General features: G+C 47.2%; 1 protein-coding gene across 7 annotated transcripts in view; it reads right to left on the bottom strand.

The window, feature by feature from the left end:
• STRBP (spermatid perinuclear RNA binding protein) overlaps window positions 1-27,577 on the bottom strand; it is a 482,484-nt gene that overhangs the window by 451,962 nt on the left and 2,945 nt on the right. Inside the window, exon 2 of one of the 7 annotated variants that reach the window (XM_030207336.1) lies at window positions 25,902-26,001. The exons of the other annotated variants lie outside the window; for them this stretch is intronic. The gene's annotated coding sequence lies outside the window, so the exon portion shown is untranslated. The remainder of the gene's footprint in view (window positions 1-25,901; window positions 26,002-27,577) is intronic. 7 annotated transcript variants of the gene reach the window in all.

The raw sequence follows: 27,577 nt of genomic DNA on the forward strand, positions 1-27,577 counted from the left end.
CCACAAGAGCACGCGCCCTATCAAGGGCCACGGAGGGAACACATATAGTAGGCCCGGAGGCCAGGGCTGAGTCAAGGCATCCAACCCTGCCGAGCAAGGATCTCTCCGTCTGCTGAAGAAGCACGGGACTTTGGCATTTGAACTTGTCGCCATAAGATCCATCACGGGCTTGCCCCATTTGGCACATATCTGCAGGAATACTTCGTCTGCTAGTTCCCATTCTGCTGGATCGATCTGATGCCTGCTTAGATAATCGGCTTGCACGTTGCTCTGACCTGCAATGTGAGCTGCCGACAGAAACTGAAGATGCAGCTCGGCCCAGTGGCAAATTTGTTCGGCCTGCGCGGCTAGAGCTCTGCACTGAGTGCCGCCTTGTCGATTTATGTAGGCCACTGCTGTCGTGTTGTCCGACATCACTCTGACAGCCAATCCTTCCAGGGTCACCTGAAAGGCCAGAAGCGCCTGAAACACCGCTTTCAACTCTAGGCGGTTGATGGACCACTCCGACTCCTCGGGTGTCCATAGACCCTGGGCATGCTTCCCCTTGCAATGTGCGCCCCAGCCCTTCAGGCTGGCATCTGTCACTACTAGACACCAATCGGGGAGCGCCAGCGGCATTCTTTGCCGCAGCATGATGTCTGAGAGCCAACACTCCATGCTGAGTCGGGCCGCAGGGAGCCAAGAAAGTCTGCATTGATAATCCTGAGAAACTGGAGACCATCTTTGAAGTAAGGAATACTGTAGAGGTCTCAGGTGCGCTCTCGCCCAGGGCACCACTTCCAATGTGGCTTTCATCGATTCCACCAGCTGGACAATGTCCCAAGCTCACGGGCGGGGCATCCTCAGGAGCAGACGGACCTGATTCTGAAGCTTGCACCGCCTTAGCTCGGGTAGGTATACATAGCCCGAGTCTGTGTTGAACCTGGCCCCGAAATAATCTAGAGACTGCGAGGGAGGTGACTTTTGGCCATATTGACGACCCAGCCTAGAGATTGAAGTACTGAGACCACTCTGGCTGTAGCTTGATAGCTCTCTGTTAGAGTCTGCTCTGATGAGCCAGTCGTCTAGGTACGGGTGAACCCTGATACCTTCTCACCTGAGCAAAGCAGCTACTACCACCATTACCTTCGAAAAGGTTCGGGGAGCTGTTGCAAGGCCAAAAGGCAAGGTCCGGAACTGGAAATGTTTTCCCAACACCGCAAACCTCAGAAACTTCTGGTGCGGGGGTCAAATTGGTATGTGCAAATAAGCTTCTTTCAGGTCTAGAGACGTGAGAAACTCTCCTGGCTGTACCACAGCAATGATGGAGCGCAGGGTTTCCATGTGGAAATGCCGCACTCTCAGGGACTTGTTTAATTCTTTTAAGTCCAGAATAGGGCGAAAAGACCCACCTTTTCGCGGCACCACAAAGTAGATGGAGTATCGGCCGCAGCCGTGTTCGGCGGGAGGTACCGGGGACACGGCCCCTAACTGAATCAGACCTTGCAAAGTCTCCTCTACCGCCGCCCGTTTGGCGGCAGAACCGCATCGGGACTCCACAAACACGTCTCTTACTGGGGCGTTGAATTCTATTCTGTAGCCATCTCTGATCAGGTCCAGAACCCACTGATCTGAGGAAATATTGGCCCACTCCTCGGCAAAGAGGGAAAGACGTCCTCCGATGACAGGAAGCAAGGAGGGGACTGGTGCACCATCATTGAGAGGGTCGCCCCTGAACTCCAGGCCTAGAGCCGGTGGCTGCGGAACACTTGTCCGAGCGAAAGGAGTTCCTCTGCTGAAAAACAGGCGGTACCTTCGAGCTTCACGGAAGCGAGGTCTGTAAGAGGAGGGAACCGCCTGACCCTTGGAGGAAGGCCTCGGCCAATCCTTGGGTAAGCGCTGGGGTTTAGCATCGCCCAGGCCTTAACAATTTTTTTTTCCAACTCCTCACCAAATAGGAGAAGGCCTTGAAAAGGCAACTTCACCAACCTTTGCTTAAAGGCCATGTCCGCTGCCCAATGTCGTAGCCAAATAAGACGGCGAGGCACCACTGCTACTGCCATTTGTTTAGCCGAAGCTCTGACAATATAAAGGGCATCAGCCAAAAAGGACAAGGCCGACTCCAGCCGCGGAGCCACATCTGAGAAGGGCTTCGCTCCATCTCCGGGCTGTTCCACTGTCTCTTGCAACCACGCCAGGCAGGCTCTAGCAGCATAACAACTGCATGCAGACGCCCGAACAGTAAGACCTGCAATTTTAAAGGACCGTTTAAGTGCTGCTTCCAGCCTACGGTCTTGTATATCCTTCAGGGCAACTCCTCCTTCCAATAGTAGTAGTAGTAGTTCTCTTTGTCACTGCAGTGACTAGGGCATCTACTTTAGGCATTGCAAAGCGAGCCAAATGCTCGTCACGCAGAGGGTATAATTGCCCCATAGCCCTGGAAACTTTCAAAGGTCCCTCGGGGTCAGCCCACTGAGCGGAAATAAGCTCTTGGATGGAGTCATGCAAAAGAAAGGCTCGAGCAGGCTTTTTGGTACTAGCCATCCTAGGATTCACAGAGGAGGCCGTGCCACTGTCAGGCTCTTCAATAGAAAGGACCTGTAGGGCATCTGAAATAAGCGCTGGCAGCTCATCACGGTGGAAAATCCTCACCGCGGAGGGATCATCCAGATCCTGTGGTAATTCTGCACCTGACTCTGGCTCCTCAGACCATGAAGGCCACAATCTGAAGGGGAATTAGCCCTTCTACGCTTTTCTTTATGCCAATTATCAGGGAAAATAGCCTCAGCGGGCAGTCCCAGGCCAGAATCCACCGGGGGGGGGGGGGGGGGGGGGAACAATAGAAGGGGCCTCAGACGACCCTGGAGGGAGAACTCTTTTCAGCATGTATGCTTTATGCAATAACAACACAAAATCAGGGGAGAAAAACTCGCCCTGGGCACCCAGATCCCGTCCGGGGCTAGCCACTCCCTGAATAGCCTCAATTCGAGGTCCGTTCCCCCCCCCCCCCCCTCCGGGCTCAGGGCTCTCCGTCTCTACGAAGGCCGCGCATGCAAAGAATTCAAAATGGCGTCCGCTGCCAGCTCTGAGCGGAAAGAATCATCGCTCGCCATGCTCGGGCCGGCTCTTACGCCTGTATAGCACGATTTACAGAGCCCCGCTGCTGATTTGCGCTTGCCACACCGGGAACAGCGCTTTACATTCTTTGCAGCCATCGCCAAAAACGGCGGGAAAATTCAAAATGGCGGTTTCGCGCCAAAAATGCCCCGATCGCGGGCCCACCCCGGAGGAGTTAGAAAACACTCTTACCTCACCGGACCGAGTATCACAGCTCCGGTCCCATAGAAGAATCAAAGGAAAACCTCTGTTCCATTTTTTTTTTTTTACGCTGTGAGGAAAGCAGAGGTAATAAGAACTCCGGAGGCTCAGATGAGTGGGAAAGGCAGGGAAAGGCGAACCAATGTGCCTTCATCCACTGAGTGGGAAAGGACAGGAAAAAGCAAGCTAATATGTCCACATCCACGGGGCATGGGTAAGGCAGGGAAAGGGCTAACCTATGTGCCTTCAAAGTGAAGCTGCTATAGCCTCTAACACCCCGGCTAACAACTGGCAAGCCAGGAGCCACCCCCAGGCAGATTTTTGATGGAGCTCAAAGAAGCTGCAGCCACCCTGCTTGGGGAGATAGAGAATACTGAAGAGGCAGTGGAGCTGGTTGGCCATGAGGCACTGTGAAAAGTTGAGTGCTCTCTATCTCCCCCTGCTGGTTGATGGACACAACCCACATAAGTAATGGCTTCATCTGCTTGATGACAAGGATTTTTCATTTCTGAAGAGATACTGAAGTTTGAACTGTTCACAAAATTTCATTTAATATCTCCAATGAGGAAGACACGCTATAAATTAGATAAGTCTCATCAAAATCTACTGCAGGTAAAATAGATACACACAAGGTATGAATAACAACAATAGACTCTGACATCCCACCATTGATAAAGTAAAAGTACTAAATACGGCAGGCCAACCAAGAGAAAAAGCTAGGCCCAGGGCAAACAATCTTATGGGCCCCCCACACACCCCTCCCCTGCACTGTGAGTCTTGGATTGGAGTTGCCTCCTTAGCTGTGTGCACTCAGCCCGTCGCCCACACTTCAAATTCCTGCTTAATTCTCAACATCTGCTCCTGCCTCAGTGTCTATCTTTTCTCCTGCGCTCATGATGCTTGTGTGTGCTGGCTGGAACCTAAGTTAATGCATTAACTGTTTCCTGCCACCACAGATCCTCTTTTCTATAGACAAGTTCTAGCCACACCTCTGAATTTACATCACACTGATGTGACTGACCCGGCTATCCAATAGAAAATGCTCTAAAAATTTTAAAGTGAGCATGCTCAAGGATTCCCGCCCCAACCCACAGTATATATATATATATATGAAGTGACAAATCACAAACCTCAGTTTCATTTTGTCCATGGAGACGGAACGACCCGTGCTTACTTTATTTTCAGTCAAAATTCACGAGTTTAATTTAGCAGATATTTTATTTGCTACGTCTAACCACAAGACAGGATTCAAACATTGTGCTATTTGCACACGTAATCTATCTATTACTGACCCTCACACACGGTGTCTCCTTTGTATAGGACAACACCATGATACACTTAATTGTTTTTCCTGTAGAAGCATGTCACAGGAGACACTCGAAATAAGAGCTTTAAAATTCAAAGAGGAGAAACAATTTTCGATCTAGTCCTTAGTGGACTGCAGGGCATAGTACAAGAGGTAATAGTGCTGGACCAACTGGGAAACAGTGATCATAACATGATCAAATTTGAGCTGATATCCGGAGTGAAGTCACTAAGAAAATCTACTATAAACAGCATTTAATTTTCAAAAGGGCGACTACAACAAAATGAGGGAAATGGTTAAAATGATTGGCTACAAAGCTTAGGTCTTTAAATCAGGCATAGACGTTGTTTAAAAATACAACTGTGGAACCCAAACCAATCAAAGAACGTATTGCTTTCAAAATCTGCACCCTGGTCCACAAGATTATCTATGGCAATGCCCCAAGTTATATGGATGATCTCATAGACCTACCAACCAGAAACAAAATTAGAATATCACGAACATACCTAAATCTTCACCACCCTAGCTGCAAGGGACTCAAGTACAAATTAATTTACGGATCCAGCTTCTCCTATATAAGCATGCAACTATGGAACGCATTACCGAAAGCCATAAAGACAACAACGCAGGATCACCTCAATTTCCGGAAATCACTACAGACTGATCTGTTCGAAAAGGTATACACTACTAATCCAACTTAAGTAACTGAACTCAGCAACACAACAAAGTCATAACCTGCAATGAACAATACATCACTCTTCTTCTTTTGATTCTCTAATGTTCTGTAACAACATCACTCTGTATTTGTTTCATCACCGGAGGTGGCTAACACCTCACGGTACTATGTAAGCCACATTGCGCCTGCAAAGAGGTAGGAAAATGTGGGGTACAAATGCAACAAATAAATAAATGTGTTCCACATATTAACAAAGGTGGCCAGAGGAGCAAATGATAGCCAGCATGGTTAAAAGGAGAAGTGAAAGAGGCTACTAGAGTCAAAAGAACATCTTTCAAAGAATGGAAAAAGGATCCAAACAAAGAAAATAAGAAGCAACATAAGCACCATCAAGTGAGAAGCAAAGCATTAATAAAGAAGGCTAAAAGAGAATATACACAAAAATTTGACGTGGAGACAAAAACAGTAAACCTTTTTCAGACACATCAGAAGCAGAAAGCCTGCGAGGACATCCGTGGTACCATTAGATCATGAAGAAACCAAAGGAGTACTCAGGGAGGCCCAAGGTCAGAGCAGAGAGACTAAATGAATTCTCTGCTTCGGTCTTTATGGAAGATGATGCAAGATCTACCTGTACCAAGAAATAGTTTTCAAGGGTGAAGATGCAGAGGAACTGAAAGAAATCTTGGTGAGCCTGGAAGACATGGAGGGGCATAATCGAACGAAAACGTCTTATCTCCATGGGCGTTTATCTCCGAGAACGGGTCCGTGAAGGGACGGACCGAACCGTATTTTGGGGAAAAATAGACGTCCATGTTTTATTCGATAATTTGTGAGCTGGGCGTTTTTGTTTTTCAGCGATAATGGAAAATGAAAGCGCCCAGCTCAAAAACGAATAAATCCAAGGCATTTGTTCATGGGAGGGGCCAGGATTCATAGTGCACTGGTCCCCCTCACATGCCAGGACACCAACCGGGCACCCTAGGGGGCACTTTTACAAAAACAAAAAAAAAAAGGTAAAAGAGCTCCCAGGTGCATAGCACCCTTCCCTTGGGTGTTGAGCCCCCCAAATCCCTCTCAAAACCCACCACCCACAAGTCTACACCATTACTATAGCCCTAAGGGGTGAAGGGGGGCACCTACATGTGGGTACAGTGGGTTTGGGGGGCAGTGTGGAGGGCTCCCATTTACCAGCACAAGTGTAACAGGTGGGGGGAGATGGGCCTGGGTCTACCTGCCTGACGTCCACTGCACCCCCTAATAACTGCTCCAGTGACCTGCATACTGCTGCCAGGGAGGTGGGTATGACATTTGAGGGTGAAAATAAAAAGTTGTGAAACGGCATATTTTTGTGGTGGGAGGGGGTTTGTGACCACTGGGGGAGTCAGGGGAGGTCATCCCCGACTCCCTCCAGTGGTCATCTGGTCATTTAGGGCACTTTTTGGGGCCCTATTCGTGGAAAAACAGGGTCCAGGAAAAGTGCCCTAAATTCTCGCTAAAAACGCATATTTTTTTTCCATTATCGGCGAAAGGCGCCTATCTCTGATCGGCCGATAACCACGCCCCAGTTCCGCCTTCACCACGCCTTTGACACGCCCCCATCAACTTTGTCCGCATCCGCGACGGAGTGCAGTTGAAAACGTCCAAATTCGGCTTTCGATTATACCGCTTTATTCGTTTTTGTGAGATAAACGTCTATCTCCCGATTTGGGTCGCAATATAGGCGTTTTTCTTTTTCAATTATAAGCTGGATACTGAGCCAAATCGACGTTAAAGAGTGATAAACCAAGCAAGGCCATCCGAGTATCAGAAGACCACTTACAGTCTTCAATAGCTTGTACTATAATGGCACAGGCCACCTGATTCACCAGAGACCACAGCAGTGCTGATGTCAGATGGAGTCATGTTCTGGCAGGCCAATATATTACTGTGCAAAGTGTGGTGAAACTTTGTGCCCTGGCTGTTTTTATCCATATCACACTTGCTGAATGGCAATTGAGATACAGGTTTCATTAGGTACCACCGTTCTATATATAGATTAGTTTATAATTTTTTGAGTTTAAAATTCGCCTTCCACCACAAATCTCAATTGGGGTTTTTTTTGTTGTCGTTAAATGGAACCTAACAAAGTAGTAATATCAGCAAACATTGCTGTTAATTAACGCCGTTTGCCTGCAGGATTTAGTGGAGGGAAAACACATATCCAAACCACTCTAGGCATAATTAAAATAAAATCTGAGAATTATACCAACCCAGAGGGAATTGCATCAATGCACTCAACAGTGGCCTAAGTAGATGTAGCCCTAAGAATGGCAAGGACAAAGCTAAGTTCCCACTCAATTAATTCAAGCTGCAGAAATCAAACAACTGCAGCCAAAAAAAAAAAAGAAGCCTATAGGGAATAAGGGAAAAAAGTGATTATTAGAGCTTACAAAATATTGAAGGAATATGAAACCGTTGATGTCACCTGTTCAGAGCAAAAGAAGCATGGATTGTAAGAACCTTGGCTGAGAAAGCACACCAGTAGTTACCACAGGACAGCAGTGCATCACAATGCCAGACAGGTGACTTGGCCCAAATGCAAATGGCAACAAAAACTCTCTGAGAGAGTAAGCACATTGACTAAAGGAGAATTAGGACTTACCCGATAATTTTTTTCCCATTAGTTCTTCACACTATTCCAGGATGAGTGGGGCAGTCATGTCCATCGACCAGCAGGTGGATACAGAGAATACAGAACTTAGCCGTAATACATAGCCCCCCTTCTTACTGGCTCAGTTTCTCAGTATCAGTCAAAAAGCAAGGGAGAAAGTACTAGGAGCATGCTCAAACAAAAAAAAAAAAAAAAAGACTGCAAAAGAATACCTGAAGGCTCGGCCCCAAGTCATCACCCTGCATGCATTCCCCAGAGAACAACAAAGCCTCAGCCTAAGATATGGCCGTACGCCTGGAAGCACATGCCTTGAAGACCTGAGATTTACCTTCCAGGATATAGGCCGCGGCCACTGCCTCCTTTAACCAACGGGCTATATAGGTCTTAGAAGCCGTGAGACCCAGCTTCTGTTTACAAAACAGGGCAAAAAGTCTATCCAAGCATCGAAAGTCATTCGTGACCTCCAGGTAACGCATCAGTGCTCTCCTAACATTCAGCTATTGTAAGGCAGCATATTGATCCCCCACATCCTCCCTCCTAAACATGGAAGGCTGAAACCACCTTAGGTAAAAAGGGGGAACAGTCTAAAGCGAGGCCCCTAACTCTGAAAACCTGAGAAAAGGGTCCCTACAGGACACTGCCTGCAGCTCCAAGATGCGTCGTGCCGAAACAATCGCCACCAGAAACACCGTCTTCAGGGTAAGATCTTTCATCGTTGCCTTCCAAAGGGGTTCAAAAGGAGAGCGCTGCAGAGTCCAAAGGATCAAGATGAGGTCCCAGTCAGGAAAGGGCAACCTCAAGTGATTCACACCCCGCAGGAAACGAATCACATCCAGGTGAAACGCTATGGAAGAATTCTGCAAGTGTCCCCTAGAACACGCCACGGCTGCTACCTGAACCTTCAAGGACCCCAACGCCAAGCCCTCACAGGCCCCAGACTGCAAAAATGCAAGGATGTGGCCAACAGAAGAAGTGAAGGAATCCAATCCTCGCTCCAAACACCAGCCCATAAAGGTATGCCACACGCGGGCATAAGCCAAGGATTTAGATTTCTTCCTGGCCTGAAGCAGACTTACCAGCTGCTTCTATAGCAGAGTGGCTCATTCTCAAATGAGCCCTCTCAAGGGCCAGGCTGTAAGACCAAAGGAGGAGGGATCCTCCATGACCACCAGCCCCTGACAGAGAAGCCCCCAGCCCAGAGGGAACTGCAGCGGTTCCCTATCCAGAAGTCGAACCAGATTCAAGTACCACAGATGCCGCGGCCAGTCTGGGGCCACTCGGACTACCCAGCCCCAATGGCCTGCAACTTTTTTCAACAGACAATCAATCATTGGCCAAAGCAGAAAGGCGTACAGAAACCCCTCGCTCAGCCACGGCTGCAGCAGGGCATCCAGGCTCGAGTCCCACACCCTCTGAAGGCTGAAAAACCACAAGACCTTGTGACCATGCAGTCCAAGGACGGCACACCCCAGTACTAAACAAGAAGCTGGAACACCTCAGGAGACACCTCCCACTTAGGGTGTTGACACTTAGTGTAAGTCATAACAAAAATGGGTCCCAACCAGATTAACATTGGTTAGGGAAGTGTCAGAAGTAAATGTATCACCCCTTATCCTTAGATCCAAAACCACTGCTCCAAAATAATAAAAGAAACTAACTCCACACCCAAATATTATAAAAATGGGGTCTTAATTATTTACAGTAGCAGCAAATAGAGTAAACAGGAATAAAGAGAAAGACAATCCTATTACAGAGATAGCTTGGAGTAAAGGTATATAGTCCCTATCTAGACTCTAAAGTGTAAAGTGTCACTCTAACCCCAGGCCATTACGCAAGGCTGCTTGGCACACATACAATCTGATGTAATCCTTCAGATGTCCGTCCGTCTGGTCCAACGCAGATCTTGCACCTCAGATGTGATGCTGGCACAAGGCAGATAAACCTGGCAAGAGCTATATTTTATGGAGAAATCGGGAGCCTTATCTCCTTTGCTGACATATGTTCTATACTTAAAGAATATAAACAAGTAGCTCCAAGTGTCCTGCATTGACATGACGTCCATTCTGGTAACAACCTGCATCAATGCTGATAACAGCCTGCTTGTCCTGAAACATCGTGACCTTATCAGCAGTTGTCAAGTACAGTAAACAAGGGTTGTTATTCTTCTGTCAGACTTGATACCTACACAATATCTTAAGAGTCTTTACAGAGACAATGTCTGAAGTTGCACACTGTAATCAGGTTCTGAATGCTGGATAGTGGCACGTATGTAGGACCATGTAGGTCCATATAATCACATGGATGGCTGGGCATAGTGCTCATAGTGCTACAGTAGTGCTTCAAGTTTTGCTCCTACAACCCCCCCCCCCCTTTCTAGTGTTCAGCTCGAAGGAGGGGCTGGACCGCTTGAAACACTAAGTAAGCAGCAATACATTTATTCCATTACAATAATGTTTCATCAAGAATTTTAGATTACATTCTTGCACTGAAGCTTAACATGCTTCTAAGAATACAAGTATGAAAAGATGCAATACTGGAATGCATGAGTTTGCAATGAACAAAGCAGACTGAATTGCATGTAATAATGTCCATCAGAAAATGTGGTTAAGTGACTTTGAAATGCCTAAGCAAATGTCCATAAAAGTCAAATGACATGTGAGGTCATGGAAGAAAAGTCACTTTGTAGCAAAGCATGGTGACAGCTGAGCGCTGAACTACGGTATTGAAGGTAGTTTTGCTCCTACATAGATACTGAGCAGGTACAAAAATCTTGAGTATACTCATAACCGATTCCCTGCTTAAAAATTCTGGAGGAAAAGAGAAGGGTGGGAAGAAAACTCAGAGATCTCTGAGTAGCAGCTCTTCTGTAGAATAATCTGTAGAATAATATTCCTTATTGTGAAGTTCCCCAAACAGGTTCCTCTCTGCCTTTTATTGTGGAAGTCTCACTCACAGAAATGTTGAGAAGATGGGGGGGGGGGGGGAAGACGGGAGCTCAGAGACTTCTCAGTTATACCACGACTTCAGGCAAAATAGAGCCTTTCATAAATATCAGACAAGGAGCTCAAACATTAAAAAGGTATCCCCAGCTCAACTGAAAACTCAGTTCTTAAACTAGTCAGGAGCCACCCCAACTTGTCTAGGAAATGCACAGTTAGCCTATCTTTCATCCACAGGAGACAGAGAAATACTGAACACTCAAAAGCTACACTGTGTTCTTAATGGGCAAATCACACAGAACTACTTTGTTTCTCTGTCTCCATCCGCTGGTCGACTGACATATTCTGCAAGTCCTAGCTGACTTGATAAGGCACAATAATTCAGTCTTTAATGAAAGGGGAAATTTGTTCTAGTGGAATAGAGCTTTAAAAAAGGCACTATGGGATCAATGCATGATATGGGGCAGAAACTATCCTGGGGTCCTTTCAGGGTCAGATGGCTGCTTAATGTACTCCCGCTGATTTGCAATGAATGTGCCTAAAACCCTGAATTCAGAAGGGTTATCAACAGTCACACAAGCCCAGCCAAACAGTGTCCAACTTCCTTCCCCCCCCCCCCCCAACCTAGGTCTTTCACTACTTTGCTCTCCCCAGGACAAGCTCCAGTGGGAGGGCGGATTCCAGAACTCCTTAGGTCAGTGATGGCACGCAGAGCTCTCTCTGTTGGCACGCGCGTCGTCGCCTCAGCCAATCAGGCTTCCCTCCCTCCCAGCACCAGGTCGCCCGTCCGCCTTCCCTCCAAGCACCAGGGCCCCCCCTACGAAATTTAAAAGGCTTACCTGGTCAGGGTTAAGGCAGCGTCGGCAGTGAAAAGCGCTGGCTCGGCGCGCATTCAGCCTTCTCTTCTGTGTCTCTCAAGCGCTGGTCCCATCCTTACAGAAACAGGAAATGAGGGCGGGACCAACGCTTGAGAGACAGAAGGGAAGGCTGAATGCACGCCGAGCCAGCGCTTTTCACTGCTGCTGCCGACGCCGCATTAACCCCGACCAGGTATGACTTTTAAATTTCGGAGGGGGGGCCCTGGTGCTCGGAAGGGGGGCGAGCGGGCGACCTGGTGCTCGGGTGGCCTGATGCTGGTGGGTGGGATGCCTGGTGCTTGGGAGGGCTGCCTGGTACCTGGTAGTAGGGATGCCTGATGCCTCGTGGAAGGGAGGGAGGGAGGGATGCCTGATGCCAGGTGGGAGGGAGGGAGGAATGCCTGATGCCAGGTGGGAAGGAGGGAGTGATGCCTGATGCCTGGTGGGAGGGAGGGAGTGATGCCTGATGCCTGGTGGGAGGGAGGCCTGCCTGGTGCTGGGGGGGAGGGCAGAGGAGGGTGGCTGGACATGGGTGGATGGAGGGGAGGGCAGTGGGGAGAGGAGGGCAAGAAATGAAGAAGAAAGAAGGAAATTAAAGAAATAAATATAAAGGAAGCCCTGGAAATGGAGTTAAGAGAACAGATAGAGAGCAGCAGAATCAGAGACTAGGACCAATATGGATAGAAAAACAAAATCACCAGACAACAAAGGTAGAAAAAAATCATTTTATTTTCATTTTAGTGTTTTGAATATGTCCAATTTGAGAATTTACATGTTGTCTTATTTTGCACTGGGTATACTGGAGCTGTAACAGCTTACAGAAATGATTCATAATGAAAAAAAATCATGTTATTTTTTTCTCCTATACTAGTATAATAGTTTCAGTGATGTTTATATGCGCCATGGCTGGTGTAAGGGGTGTGACTATCATAGGGGTGGAGTCATATGTGGTGACCCCGCCCATGATGAGTACCGGCACCTGCAATAAATAATTAGATTTTGGGTTGCTGTGTGGGCACTCGGTCTCTGAAAGGTTCGCCATCACTGCCTTAGATCAATAAGGCACTATTCAGTTCACGAAGCGAAACAACCACAGAAGGTGATCTCTCCACAGGAGAAATGAAGAACACCAGGTGCACACAGTGGATCCAAAAAAGAGTCCTCTCTCATGTAATGTCTTCCCAAACAATGTCTTTATTAAAATCAATAAAAGCCCAACACGAATCGTGTTTCGGCCACACCGGCCTGCATCAGGGGTCTATAAATAAACAAATATATTGACATAAATAACTAAACGTAATAGGACAAATTTAAAACAAAAAAAAAAGAATGAATATAATAAGTATAATGATACTCTAAAAACATACTTATCAGCTTTGGTTTTAGAGTATCATTATACTTATTATATTCATGTCAATATATTTGTTTATTTATAGACCCCTGATGCAGGCCGGTGTAGCCGAAACACGATTCGTGTCGGGCTTTTATTGATTTTAATAAAGACATTGTTTGGGAAGACATTACATGAGAGAGGACTCTTTTTTGGATCCACTGTGTGTACCTGGTACTATTCAGTTCACATCAACATCCAAAATCTGTGGCAACAATCCTCATGAATAGCTTAATTCAAAATGTTTCCAAATTATCACAGGAAACAGAAGGTTTACAAGCCCACCTGCCACCACCCTCATATCTCCTGGAATCTAACTCCTGTTTAAGGGATACAGCCTCCCACCAGATAGTAACAAAAAAAAAAGCTCCAGTTTACTGTATGTTCATTTCCAAGATAATACAATCTTGTAACAGAAACCAGGCAGAATTATAAATAGGAAACATGCTAGTATGGTCAAAATTATAAAATTAAACCATACGTGAAAAAACAAGAAAAAGGAAACTAATCCCTAATTCTGCCATTCCAGTCCACAAAATTGGAAAGAGGACAAGGCAATATACCAAGTAATAATAATTAGTAGGAAAGAAAAGAAGAAAATATATATTTACAGAATCGATGGAGACAAGGCAAGAGAAGGAGCAGTGACCCTAGGAGATGATTTAGAATCTAAAAAGGATTTCAACTGCTCAGGATTAAAGAAAACATACTTAACAGAATTAAATTTAATAACATTTGCATGGATAATTAAGCTAGAACAGTGTTCTCAACTGCTGCACTCACAGTCTCAGAATCAAAGAAAGAAGCTCCAGTTTAAAACTATATATAATTTCCCAGTCAGTGTCAATACTATAGTCCCAAGACAGTTCCGTATCTTATGGTACTTGCTTGCTTGTTATCTGGGTCAGGAGTTCTGCACTCTTCAGTCTCTCATTAGATACTAAGCCCTGCTCCTGTCTTCTCTTTTTATAGGGCTGCTGCCTCCTCTCCATTTCCATCCTCTCTGACTAGCCAGAAATTTGTCCCCACTCAGCTCTCCCTACTGAGGCTTTAAATCTGTGGCTCCTGCTTCCCTCCTGACCTTTTCTCCATCTTTCTTCTAGGGATTAAATTAACTGGTTGGCATGTCCTCTCTCATGGGCTTCCCAAGTCTCAGTGACGAGATATACATCCTATCATGATTAGCAAGAGATATACAAGCAAGTTAACCACTGCTTAATGAAAAAAGAAAAAAAAAAGTTTTGCACTGAAGCAAAACCTTACGTTAGCCTCTTTACCATTTATCTACATATGCTATGTGCTGATGCCTATTATCTATTTTGCCCCAATGCAGAGAACTGATGCAGAAGACTAAGGTAAGCACAACATGAAAACCTCAACGACTGGTCTGATGAGGCATAGAAGAGTTAGCTGGCACTTCTGCAACAGTACATCATGGCAGAAAATCTAGTAGTCCACCCTCTTCCCAATCTCCCAAACCCCTGATCCCACCCCTCCCCACTTGACCATCCTCTCTCCCTCCAACAATTTAAAAACACTACATGATGTCTAGTGGCACCCTCCCCTGCCAGATGCCCCTTAGGGAATACCTTTCAAGTAGCAAAGCAATGCCCACTTGCTCCTGCCTCGGCATTGCCATCTTGAAAAATGGCATATGACGATGTGAGGTACATCATGGGATGCACCAAGCAGGGTTAGTCTTCTAATCAAGGAAGCTATTGACATTTTATAAGCCACTTGACCCTTACATAGTCCCTGAAACAAGACAAACAACCAATTGGAGAGTCACAATAAATCGGTCTCACATAGGTACTGGAGAAGGACTTGCTGGACATCCAACCTGTGAAGCTTCTTATCCTGCTGCAAGTGCTCCCACTCCAGAAAGGTAGGTAATTCACCACCTCATTAACATGAAAGGCAGACACCAACTTTGGAAGAAAGGACCGTCTCACCTGAGAATGTAGGGAAGGGATTCCTACAGGATAACACCTATAGCTCTGAAATATGCCTAGCAGAAGCAACAGACCAAAAAGACAATCTTCAAGGCGAGACCTGTCAGAATGGTAGACTTCACAGACTTGAAGGGCGGATCCGTCAAAACCTCCAAAGCCAAAATGAGATCCCACAGAAGGACAACTTCTGTTTAGGTACGGGACAAAATTGTTTAAACCCCCACAGAAAAACTACAGCCTGAGAATTTTGCCTCTAGCATGCAAGGGCTGCCACATGAACTTTCAGGGACCTAAGGCTAAGCCCTTCTTGAAGCCCTGCTGAAGAAAGACTAGGACATCAGGAATCTTAGCTCTCCGTGGAGAAATGAATGTTCCCCCAAACCAGTGCTCAAAAACGCACTATGCCCAAACAGGAAGTAAACCTCTTTCAAGCTCTGAGGAGTGTGGAGATAACCAAGGCAGAGAACCTCCCATCCCCAGCAGGTGTTTCCTTTCAAAAACCAAACTAAGATAAACGGAATCTAGGTTTCCATTTTTACCAGGCCCTGCCTCAGGATCCCCCTTTCCTTTGGGAATGGTATTAGAAGCTTCACAAGAGGTGAATCAGGCCCATATATCACAGCCAGCACAGTCAATAGAGCCACCAAAGGTCCAGAAATGGATGGTATGTTATTCTTTGAATCACCCTACCCACCTGAGGATGGGGGTGTGGTTGGAAGAAGGGAGATGAACAGTGGCTCCCTCTTGAGCTACAGCTGAACCAGGTATTGATGCCCACTGACTCGACTTCCCTTTTGTGACTGAAAAATTGAGCAACCTTGTACTTCAGCCATAAGCAGCAAAAAAAGGAAAAGCCACATCAGCTATGAGCCATCAGGTCAAATTCTGGGGGCCTCCACTGGGCTATCTGAAACTGAAAGGCCAAAGGGCACAGTTCCTACTCTCCTGGATCTAGGAAATGACAACTGAGAAAATCTGCCTCTAGGTCTTCTGGGGCCCCATAAAAAAGGGCACCTTGGGCCCTCAGACGTAGCCCACAGGCTTGCGGAGCAGGATGTCTGATGGGGTAAAAGCAGCCTGAACCCTGAATCTGCACTTTACTGCCAAGGGAAAATTAGGTTCCTACTTTGGTAATTTTCTTTCCTTTAGTCACAGCAGATGAATCCATTACGAATGGGTTGTGTACACATACCAGCAGGGGGAGATAGAGAACACTGAAAACCATAGTGCCTCTAGGACGGCTAGCTCCATCTGCCTCTCAGTATTTGAGGCTTCCAAAGCAGTGTTAAACCGCAAAGTAGCATAACATGAATTTTCCTCACACCGAACGAACGCCCCAGAACAGGTGCAATAACACAAAGGAGGGACGAACTGAACCTCCTGTAGTAGAACAGAAATCCTGAAGACTGTTTTCCAACTTCTCCCAATGAGGGAACATGTCTGCAGGAAAATCTGAACACAAAACTGAGTCAATCAGGGAGGGATGATGGATTCATCAGCTGTGACTAAAGGAAAGAAAATTACCAAGGTAAGAACCTAATTTTCCCTTCCTTGTCATCAGCAGCAGATGAATCCATTACGAATGGGATGTATCAAAGTAATCCCTAGACATGGCGGGAACAAGCCACACCACGCGCCAGCACTTGTGCTTCAAAAAGCGCATCCCTCCTGGCAGCCACATCCAGCCTGTAATGTCGGGCAAAAGAGAGCTTAGAAGCCCAAGTAGCTGCACTACATATCTCTTGAACACAGTAACATAGTAGATGACGGCAGAAAAAGACCTGCACGGTCCATCCAGTTTGCCCAACAAGATAAACTCATATGTGCCACTTTTTGTGTATACCTTACCTTGATTTGTACCTGTCTTTTTCAGGGCACAGACCATATAAGTCTGCCCAGTACTATCCCCGCCTCCCAACCACCAGCCCCGCCTCCCACCACCGGCTCTAGCACAGACCATAGAAGTCTGCCTAGCACTATCCCCACCTCCCACTACCGGCTCTGCCACCCAATCTCGGCTAAGCTCCTGAAGAGAGAGTGCTCCAGTTTCACCCCAAGAGGAGGAAATCGCTCTTGTGGAATAAGCCTTAAAGGCGTCAGGCGGAGGCCGGCCAGACAGCAGATATGCAGAAAAAATGGCTTCCTTAAGCCAACGGGCTATAGTGGCTTTAGATGCTGGAGACCCTCTGCGAGGACCTGACAACAATACAAAAAGGTGATCAGAGGTCCTGAAAGCATTTGACATCTGCAGATACTGCAACAGAGCCCAGCGCACATCCAGGAGGTGCAACTGCCCAAAGAATTCTGGAAACTCCTCCCTAGTAAAGGAGGGCAAATAGATAGGCTGGTTTAGGTGAAACGCTGAAACCACCTTAGGCATGAAGGAAGGCACAGTAGGTACCGTTACTCCAGACTCTGAGAATTGCAGAAAAGGGTCTCGACAGGACAGCACCTGGAGCTCAGATGCCCGTCTCGCCGATGCAATGGCCACCAAAAAGACCGTCTTTAGAGTCACATCCTTCTCCGAAGCTCGCTTCAGCGGCTCGAAGGGCGAACACTGAAGAGCCTTTAATACTAGCCCCAGGTTCCAGGCCAGGCAAGGGGCCCACCCGCACGGGAGGTCGGAGACGAAGCACCCCTCTCAGAAACCGTGCAATGTCCGGATGTGAAGCCAGGGAGAGGCCAGCGGCCTTCCCCCGAAAGCATGACAATGCTGCCACTTGAACACGCAGGGAATTATAGGCCAAGACTTTTTGTAAACCATCCTACAGAAAGTCAAGTATCAGCGAGACAGAAGCCCACATGGGTGTGATCGCTTTAGCAGCGCACCAAGCCTCAAACTGGCGCCAGATCCGAGCATAGGCAACGGAAGTGGAACGCTGGCGGGCCTGCAAGGGAGTGGAGATGACCTTGTTAGAATAGCTCTTGCCTCTCAATTGCGCCCTCTCAATAGCCGGAGGTCTGCATACCGCCTGGGCCAATCCGGGGCAATGAGGATCACCACTCCTTGATGTAGCCGAATTCACAGGAGGAGCTGCCCTATTCAGGGCCAAGGAGGGAACACATATAGGCGGCCTGGAGGCCAGGGTTCCGCCAAGGCATCCAACCCCGCTGAGCGAGGATCTCTCCATCTGCTGAAAAAGGACGGGACTTTGGCATTTGTGCTTGACGCCATAAGATCCATTACGGGCTTTCCCCATTTGGCACAGATCTGAAGGAACACTTCGTCTGCCAGTTCCCACTCCGCTGGGTCGATTTGATGCCTGCTTAGAAAACCGGCTTGCACGTTGCTCTGACCTGCTATGTGAGCTGCTGACAGAAGCTGCAGATGTAGCTCTGCCCAGTGGCAAATTAGAGCGGCATCCGCGGACAGTGCTCTGCACTGAGTGCCGCCTTGTCGATTTATGTAGGCCACTGCTGTCGTGTTGTCCGACAGAACTCTGACAGCCAGTCCCTCCAGGGTTTTGTGAAAGGCCAGAAGCGCCTGAAATATCGCTCTCAGTTTCAAGCGATTGATGGACCACCCCGTTTCCTCGGGAGTCCATAGACCCTGGGCATAGCTTCCCTGGCAATGAGCTCCCCAGCCCTTCAGGCTGGCATCCGTTACCACTAGGCACCAATCGGGAAGCGCTAGCAGCATTCCTCACCACAGCATGCTGTCTGAGAGCCACCACTCCATACTGAGTTGGGCTGCAGGGAGCCACATGAGTCTACGTTGATAGTTCTGGGACATCGGAGACCATCGTTGAAGCAGGGCAATCTGCAGAGGTCTCACATGTGCTCTTGCCCATGGCACCACTTCTAAGGTGGCCGTCATCAACCCCAACAGCTGGAAAATATCCCAAGCTCGCGGGCGAGGCATCCTCAGGAGCAGGCGGACCTGATTCTGAAGCTTGCACCGCCTTTGCTCGCGTAGATAAACAAATCCCGAGGCCGTGTTGAACCGGACCCCCAAATATTCTAGAGATTGAGAGGGGGTCAGGTGACTTTTCGGTATATTGACGACCCAGCCCAGAGACTGCAGTACTGAGACCACTCTGGCTGTGACACGATGACTCTCTTTTACCGAGTCCGCTCTGATGAGCCAGTCGTCTAGGTACGGGTGAACCCGGATAGCCTCTCGCCTGAGAAAGGCAGCTACCACCACCATTACCTTTGAAAAGGTTCGGGGAGCTGTGGCGAGGCCAGAAGGCAAGGCCCGAAACTGGAAACACAAATCGGAGGAACTGTTGGTGCGGGGGCCAAATAGGTATGTGCAAGTAAGCTTCTTTTAGGTCCAGAGACGTGAGGAACTCTCCTGGTTGTACCACTGCAATGACGGAGCGCAGGGTTTCCATGTGAAAATGCCGCACTCTCAGAGACTTGTTTACTTCCTTCAAGTCGAGAATGGGCCGAAAAGACCCGCCTTTTCGCGACACCACAAAGTAAATGGAGTAACAACCGCAGCCGTGTTCGGCGGAAGGCACAGGGCTCACTGCCTCAAGGTGCAACAAGACTTGTAGGGTCTCCTCTACCGCCGCCCGTTTGATGGCAGTACCGCATCGGGAATCCAAAAACACGCCTCTCACCGGGGCACCAAATTCCAATCAGTAACCTTCTCTGATCAGGTCCAGGACCCACTGATCCGAGGTAATCTTGGTCCACTCCTCTAGAAAGAGGGAAAGGCGTCCTCCTACAGCTGTAAAGGAGGGGTGGACCGGTGCACCATCATTGAGAGGGTCGCCCTTGAACTCCTGGCCTAGCACCCGCCGCTGCGGATCGCTTGTCCGAGCAAAAGGAGGCGATACCTTCTAGCTTCACAGAAGCGAGGTGTAGAGGAGGAGGGAGCCACCTGACCCTTGGAAGAAGGCCACGACCTATCCTCAGTTAACCGCTGGGGTTTAGCATTCCCCAGGTCTTTAGCAATCCTCTCCAAATAACAGAAGTCCCCGAAAGGACAATTTCACCAGCCTTTGCTTAGAGACCATGCCAGCCGCCCAATGCCGTAGCCATAGAAGGCGGCGGGCGGACACCACCACAGACATCTGTTTAGCCGAAGCTCTGACCAGATCATAGAGGGCGTCAGCTAAAAATGACAAGGCCGACTCCATGCGCGGTGCAACCTCAGCGAGGGACTCCGCACCATCCATGGGCTGTTCCACTGCATGTTGTAACCAAGAAAGGCAGGCTCGAACAACATAACAACTGCAAACAGACGCCCTTAAGGCTAGGCCCGAAATCTCAAAGGACCATTTTAGCACTGATTCCAGGCGCCGGTCCTGAATGTACTTCAGGGCGACCCCTCCCTCTACTGGGAGGGTGGTCTTTTTTGTCACTGCCGTGACTAAGGCATCCACTTTAGGCATCCCAAAACGGGCCAAGTGCTCCTCACTCAGAGGGTAAAGATGCCCATCGCCCTGGCCACTTTCAAGGGCCCCTCGGGGTTAGCCCATTGAGCAGAAATAAGCTCTTGGATGGAGTCATGCAAAGGAAAGGCTCGAGCAGGCTTCTTAGTACTCGCCATCCTCGGATTACCAGAGGAGGCCTTGCCTTGAACAGGATCATCCATAGAGAGGGCCTGTAAGGCATCAGAGATAAGCACTGGCAGCTCATCGCGGTGGAAAATCCGAACCGCAGTGGGATCATCCAGATCCAGTGGCAAACCGGCACCTTCCTCTGGCTCCTCAGACCATGAAGCCTGCCAGATCCCTCAGATTCCCCACAGCCCGACAACGAGGGAGGAAAGGGAGGTGCGCCACTCTCCGACAGGGAATTTACCCATCTATGTTTAGCATGCATCCAACGCTCAGGGGCATCCACTTCTGACATCTGCCCCGGGCCATCATCAGTCGGAGGGAGACCAGGTAGCAACGCAGCGTCAGACACCTGCAGCAGAGCTCTTTTCAGCATGAAGGCTTTATGTAAAATAAGCACAAACTCAGGGGAGAAAAAGTCAGCCTGACCTCTTGTCTCCAAATTAGGAGCTATGGGGAATGGAGCTCCTCTGGTAGCCTCGGCCCGAGGCGCCCCTCTGCTCACAGACTCCTCCGCAACTGCGGGGGTCGAGCCATGCGGCGCTTCCAAGATGGCGCCCGCTGCCAGCTCCATTGAGCGGGAAGACTCATCGCTCACCATGCTTGTACTGGCTCTACCGTCTAAACAGCACGTTTTACAGAGCACCGCTGCTGATCTGCGCTTGCCACAACAGGAACAGCGCTTAACTCCCTCAGTAGCCACTGCCGAAAAACGGCAGAATAAAATACAAAATGGCAGCTTCACACCAAAATCACCCCGATCGGAACGCCATCAGCGGGCCCTCCCTGGAGGAGCTGAGTACCGCTCTTACCTCAAAGGACCGAGTCCACGCTGCACGTCAATAAAAGCCTCAGAATAGCAGCACATAAAAAGCGCGTTTTGTTTTTTTGTTACGCTGTGAGGAAAGTTGGAGGCAAACAGCTACAGAGGTACTCTGGAGGCAGTAGAGGGTGGGAAGGCAGGGACAGGGCGAACCTATATGCCTACATCCACAAGGGGGAAGTGGAAAAGGCAGGGAAAGGGCGAACCTATGTGCCTGCATCCACAATGGGTAAGGCAGGGAAAGGGCGAACCTATATGCCTTTAAAGTGGGCACCACCAGCCACAGCACCCCAGCTCAACTGGCCAAACACAGGAGCCTCCCCAGGCAGAAATTTTCAAGGAGCTGAACAAGCTGCGTCCTACCCTGCTGGGAGATAGAGAAATACTGAGAGGCAAATGGAGCTAGCCGTCCTAGAGGCACTATGGTTTTCAGTGTTCTCTATCTCCCCTTGCTGGTAGGTGGACACAACCCATTCGTAATGGATTCATCTGCTGCTGATGACAAGGAAAGCATGCTTTAGAAGCATATTTAAGGTACAGTAACCACATAGAATCAGATTCTATAAACGTTTCCGATAAAATTTGTCAGTTAACACGAATCTATAAAGTGCACTTTGGGATCAGCAATCTCTATAGAATAGTCCTGAATGCCGAATTCAGAACTCAGCTTTGGGTGTATGAACCTATGCCAGTTGAAACCTGGTGTAAATAAATCCTGGCACACAAACTGAGCACAGATCTCCGCTATTCTATAACACTGCACGCATCTTTTGTGGGTGCCTGACCTACCCATACCCCTTCCATGGCCATACACCCTTTAAGTTGCATGTTATCCAATATAGGTGACCACTGTTACAGAATCATAATCAATTAATGGCAATTAAATGCTTGTTAGCGCCAATAATTAAATCACTGGAGCCCATCAACTAACTATTCTGGGTGCTGATCTGGGATCTGCGCCCAAATATCTTTATAGAATCCGGGGACAGCACATACTAGGTACCTTCAAGCACCCCCACAGGCACTTTAAAACTTCTCAAGGCTATTAAGGTAGAATATTTAAATTTTAATTAACCAGTATCTGTGTCAATCTGGGCATGTGTAATTTTTGGATGAGTTCAAAAAAGGGTTGAACCTCATGGAAAACTGGGCCACAACTTCCAAAATTAGACTAAACCGAGACAAAACCAAACTCCTGATCCTATCCAGCTCACACAATACCACTACTTACCAAAACCTCACAACAGACTAAACGTATCCAGTTGAAACAACTAAGAATACTGGAAATTATCCTCAACAAACATTTCTCTCTTGAAAACCAGGTCACTGCAGTCATTAACAAAAAGTTTAAAACACTATGGAAACTGAGAAGGATCAGAGATTATTTCCCCAGACAATCTTTCCGTCTTATAGTACAGGAGCTGATAATGTCCCAACTACACTATTGCAACTCAGAATACGTAGGGTGCAAAGAAAACACATTAAAATTGCTGCAGACTGTCCAAAACAAAGCAACGAGATTAATTTTCAAAAAGTCCAAATACAACAGAGTAATCCCACTACTCATAAAGCTACACTGACTCCCAATCAGCGCCAGGCTACTTTTCCAAACCAGCACAATCATATTCAAAATACTGTATGGCATGTTTCCAGACTACATGCAAGATCTGATCACACTAGCACCGAGAAATGCAAACCAAGAAACTAGAATACTTACTACTTCACCTGCCCAACTACAAAAACATTATCTATAAATCCATCTACACTGCGGGATTTAGCTACCTGGGCTCAAAATGGTGGAACCTCCATTTCAGAAAAGACCTAAAGACCTACAAGAAATGTTATGGTTAATCCTATGTACACTAACAAAAATTCACTAACCACGTCCATAAAAGTAACTGTACCAAACAACCTAGTAACCAAAATGCAACACCTGTAATCTCTAACTATCAAATGTAAGCCACATTGAACCAAAACTCTCTTCTGGATAATCATGGGATTCAAGAAAGAATAAATTAATAAAATAAATACATTTTTCACATCATTTTCAAGCTTTCTATGGGTTGTCTGAGCCACCCCCCCACCCCCACCCCCACCCCCAATGCTCCCATCAACCTCTGGTGCTCAATCATGACAAATACCGTGCAAATTGCATCCAAACTGTGCCCCATTGCTAAAGACCCTTCCTGGGTCTTTGTCAGTATCCCCGCTCTTTAAATTAATAATTGTTGGCTTAGGGCCTATTTAAGCTCCAGGATTCTCCCAGAGCCATCTGGCCTCTCTTCTCTTTTGCACATCCGCAACTGATATCAGCACGTTAAGTGTCACTAAAATGCACATAGCAACATTTCTGGCCTGGCCCAGAACAGATTCTGGGCCTTTCCTAAAACTTGTCTCCACCCTCTTCTTCATTCTTAGGCAGCCCAGACTATCACAAATTGTGCTGGGCATTTGTGACTTTTGCATTGGGACTACCCTGACCACTGCACCAGCACCCAGAGCCTCCAGGGACCCAGGTATTTAAAAAATATCATTCATTTTTTTTTTAATATAGGGTTACTAAAAGAATAGCCATACTGGGTCAGACCACTGGTCCAACTAGCTCAGTATCCTGCTTCCAGCAGTGGTCAATCCAGGTCACGATACCTGGCAGACTCCCAAAGAACAGAAAGATTCCATGCTACCAATCCCAGGCACAAGCAGCAACTTTCCACCTGTCTCTCTCTTAAGGTCCTCCTGCAATTTCTCACACCTGCATGTGATTTAACAACTTTAAATTTGCAGATGACGCAAAACTATTCAAGCACCTCACTCGTTCCCATTTCCAGACCATTTATAAATATGTTAAATAGCACTAGTCCCAGTAAAGATCTCTGGGGCACTTCACTATTCACCTTCCTCCATTGAGATAAATAGCCATTTAACCCTACCCTGTTTTTAAAAATCTTTTAATCAGTTCCCAATCAACAGAACATTGCCTCCTATCCCATGGCCTTTAAAATTCTCAGGAGTCTCTCGTGAGGGACACTGTCAAAATTTTTCCGTTTAGTCCAGCTACATTAAATCAACTGGCTCACCTTTATTCATACATTTATCCACTCTTTCAAAGTAACAAATCAAGATTCTCCTTGGCTGAATCCATGCTGACTGTGTCCATTAAATCACGTCTGTGTTTTTGATTATTTTATTATTATAGTTTCTATGATTTTGCCTGGAACAGACATCAAGCATACCAGTCGATAATTTCCCGGATCACCTCGGATACACTGTCAGGCTTATTTTCGAAAGAGAAGGACGCCCATCTTTCGACACAAATCGCAAGATGGGTGTCCTTCTAACAGGGTCATCCAAATCGGTATAATCGAAAGCCGATTTTGGGCGTCCCCAACTGCTTTCTGTTGCAGGGACGGCCAAAGTTCAAGGGGGCGTATCGGAGGTGGGACTTGGGCATGCCTAACACATGCACGTCCTTGACCCATAATGGAAAAAAAAAGAGCATCCCTGAAAAGCACTTGGACGACTTTACCTGGTCGTGTTTTTCTTATGACCAAGCCACAAAATGGTGCCCGAACTGATCAGATGACCACCAGAGAGAATAAGGGATGACCTCCCCTTCGTACTCCCCCAATGGTCACTAACCCCCTCCCACCCTCAAAAAATATCCTTCAAAATATTTTTTGCCAGCCTCAGATCCGTGACAGCAGTATGCAGGTCCCTGGAGCGGTGCACTTCAGGCCCATCCCCCCCCTACCTGTTACATTTGTAGAGGAAACAACGAGCCCTCCAAAACCCACCACAAACCCCCCCCTCTTCACCCATAAGGGCTATGGTAGTGGTGTACAGCTGTGGGTAGTGGGGTTTGGGGGGGGGGGGGGATGAGCACACAAGTTAAGAGAGCTATGCTTCTGGGAGCAATTTATGAAGCCCACTGCAGTGCCCCCTAGGGTGCCTGGCATGTCAGGAGGACCAGTGCACTAGAAATGCTGGCTCCTCCCACGACCAAAGGGCTTGCATTTGGTCGTTTCTGAGATGGGCGTCCTTGGTTTCCATTATTGCCGAAAATCAGAAACGACCAAGTCTAGGGACGACCATCTCTAAGGACGACCTAAATTTCAAGATTTGGGCGTCCCCGACCGTATTATCGAAACGAAAGATGGACGTCCATCGGGATGTTTTGCGAGGATGTCCTCAACAAAACTTGGGCGTCCCTTTCGATTATACCCTCTGTGTAATGCCAAGCAAAGTAGTACAGCACGTATAAGTGAGCTGTGTGAGGACATTCAATGCGAGTGCTTGCTAGGCATTCACAGAGTCCCCTCCAGCCTGCAACTGTGAGAACAACATTACAAATGTCTCTTGCACATATACATCTCACCTCACCATGCTTATCAAACTGGTATAACTCCTTTGGATGCCTGCCACAAATGTTCTCAACCTGGAGACATATGCCTGGGCACTCATTTTTTGGAAACATCTTATGGATTTTATCACCCACCTTTGAAAGCGCCCTCTCCACTGTGTCCCGGAGATCTTATTTGGAGTGTATGATTCGGGACGTCCTTTTTCACCGGGTCTTCTGGGATTTCTTGCCCATACTGTTTTAATGGTAAAACGGACTATTCTTAATCTCTGGTTACCTTCTGACCCTCCATCCTTGTCTTTGTGGTGTCAACAAACAATTCATCTTTTAAAGGTGCAGAGAATGAACACACTCACGATACCAACTCACCTGCTGGTCATCGCTTTCGGAGAATCTGGGAACATTTGTGGAATACCTTAACCCACAGAGTTCGTAGTAGAGTGCTTCATCTTTCTGTTTAAGTAGTTTCTGGCGGGACACCTGGACAAAGTAATGTTTTTATTTGGGGGGGGGGGGGTTCTTTTTAGTTCCTTTTGTTTAGGCTTTTAAAGTTCACCATGTTGAAATGTTTGTACTTTGGTTGCTAGTTTTGTCTTATTTTCTGTTTTAATAAAAAGAATTTAAACATAAGTGAGCTGTGTACATAGTAGCATTAACAGCACAACTAGAACAGAGGAGTTCCCAGTTAGGAACATCTCCTTTAATAAGTGAGTTGTACCATATTCACAGTTGTATATTAGGGTGCAGGAAATACAACTTCAAAATAAAACCAGGTCTGAATGAGTAGAGATCATCTATTCTAGCAAGAAATGCTTCAGAAAGATTACTCTAAGGGCCCCTTTTACTAAGGCATGCTAGCGGATTTAACGCTAGTGCACCTTATTAAAGAGGGGCCCTAAATGAAGGAGAAGGAGACAATACTAAAGGCCTCTTATCAAACCGCGCTAGCGGTTCCCATACAGCCATGCCGACAGAGCCCATTCAAAGTAAATGGGCTTTGTCGGCACTAACACACCAGGAGCCACTAGTACTGCTTGATAAAAGAGGCCCTAAATGCTCTAGCCTGGTACCTCCGCCCCCTCCCCCCAAAAGCAGAACTAACCAGCTAGATGACATCATTAAAGCAAGACTGATAATTGGGAAAGAAAATACTGTGGCAGTATGGAAAAAAAAAAAGAACCTTCTCTCTGAATTCATCCACACTAATGAACATTTGATACTAAAACAATATGCTATCCTAAGCACTTATTGCAGAATTGAAGACTCAGCAGAAGAGCTAACAAAACTATCTGAAGTGTTTCAGAATTTGCAGCTGTCTGTGACTATCTTTAAACAACAAGAAAATTCTTCAAATTATAGGGTCTTGCTTTTTCTCTTTATTTACAAACTTATGACCTATGTAAATAAGGTACAAGTACAGGGAAGAACAAGCCTTTGCACAAAACAAACAGAAGCCAAAACAGCAAAGGTGACAAAAAAGCCCCAAAACAAGCAGTGTGGTACAGAAGTTTATTAATTGGTAACAAAGACTCGACTTGAGTTGTGTTTCAGCCATAAGGCCTGCCTCAAGAATCTGTACCAACACTTTCTCAGTTATAATTGAGATGTACGGTGAAACATCAAAGGTTGTTCTGTAAAAACACTCTGTAAAAGCTGCAAAGTAAAACACTCTTCAAAGCAAAATACTAAACGTGAAAATTTACTGCCGTCTTTGTTGGGCTGTCAGACAGCCCAAGCAAGTGTACCAGCACATTTGGGCTATCGAGCCTTTGTTATCAATTAATAAACTTCTGCACCACACCACTTGTTTT

This window comes from Microcaecilia unicolor, chromosome 6 (genome assembly GCF_901765095.1).
Source record: "Microcaecilia unicolor chromosome 6, aMicUni1.1, whole genome shotgun sequence".
Classification (NCBI taxonomy): Eukaryota; Metazoa; Chordata; class Amphibia; order Gymnophiona; family Siphonopidae; genus Microcaecilia; species Microcaecilia unicolor.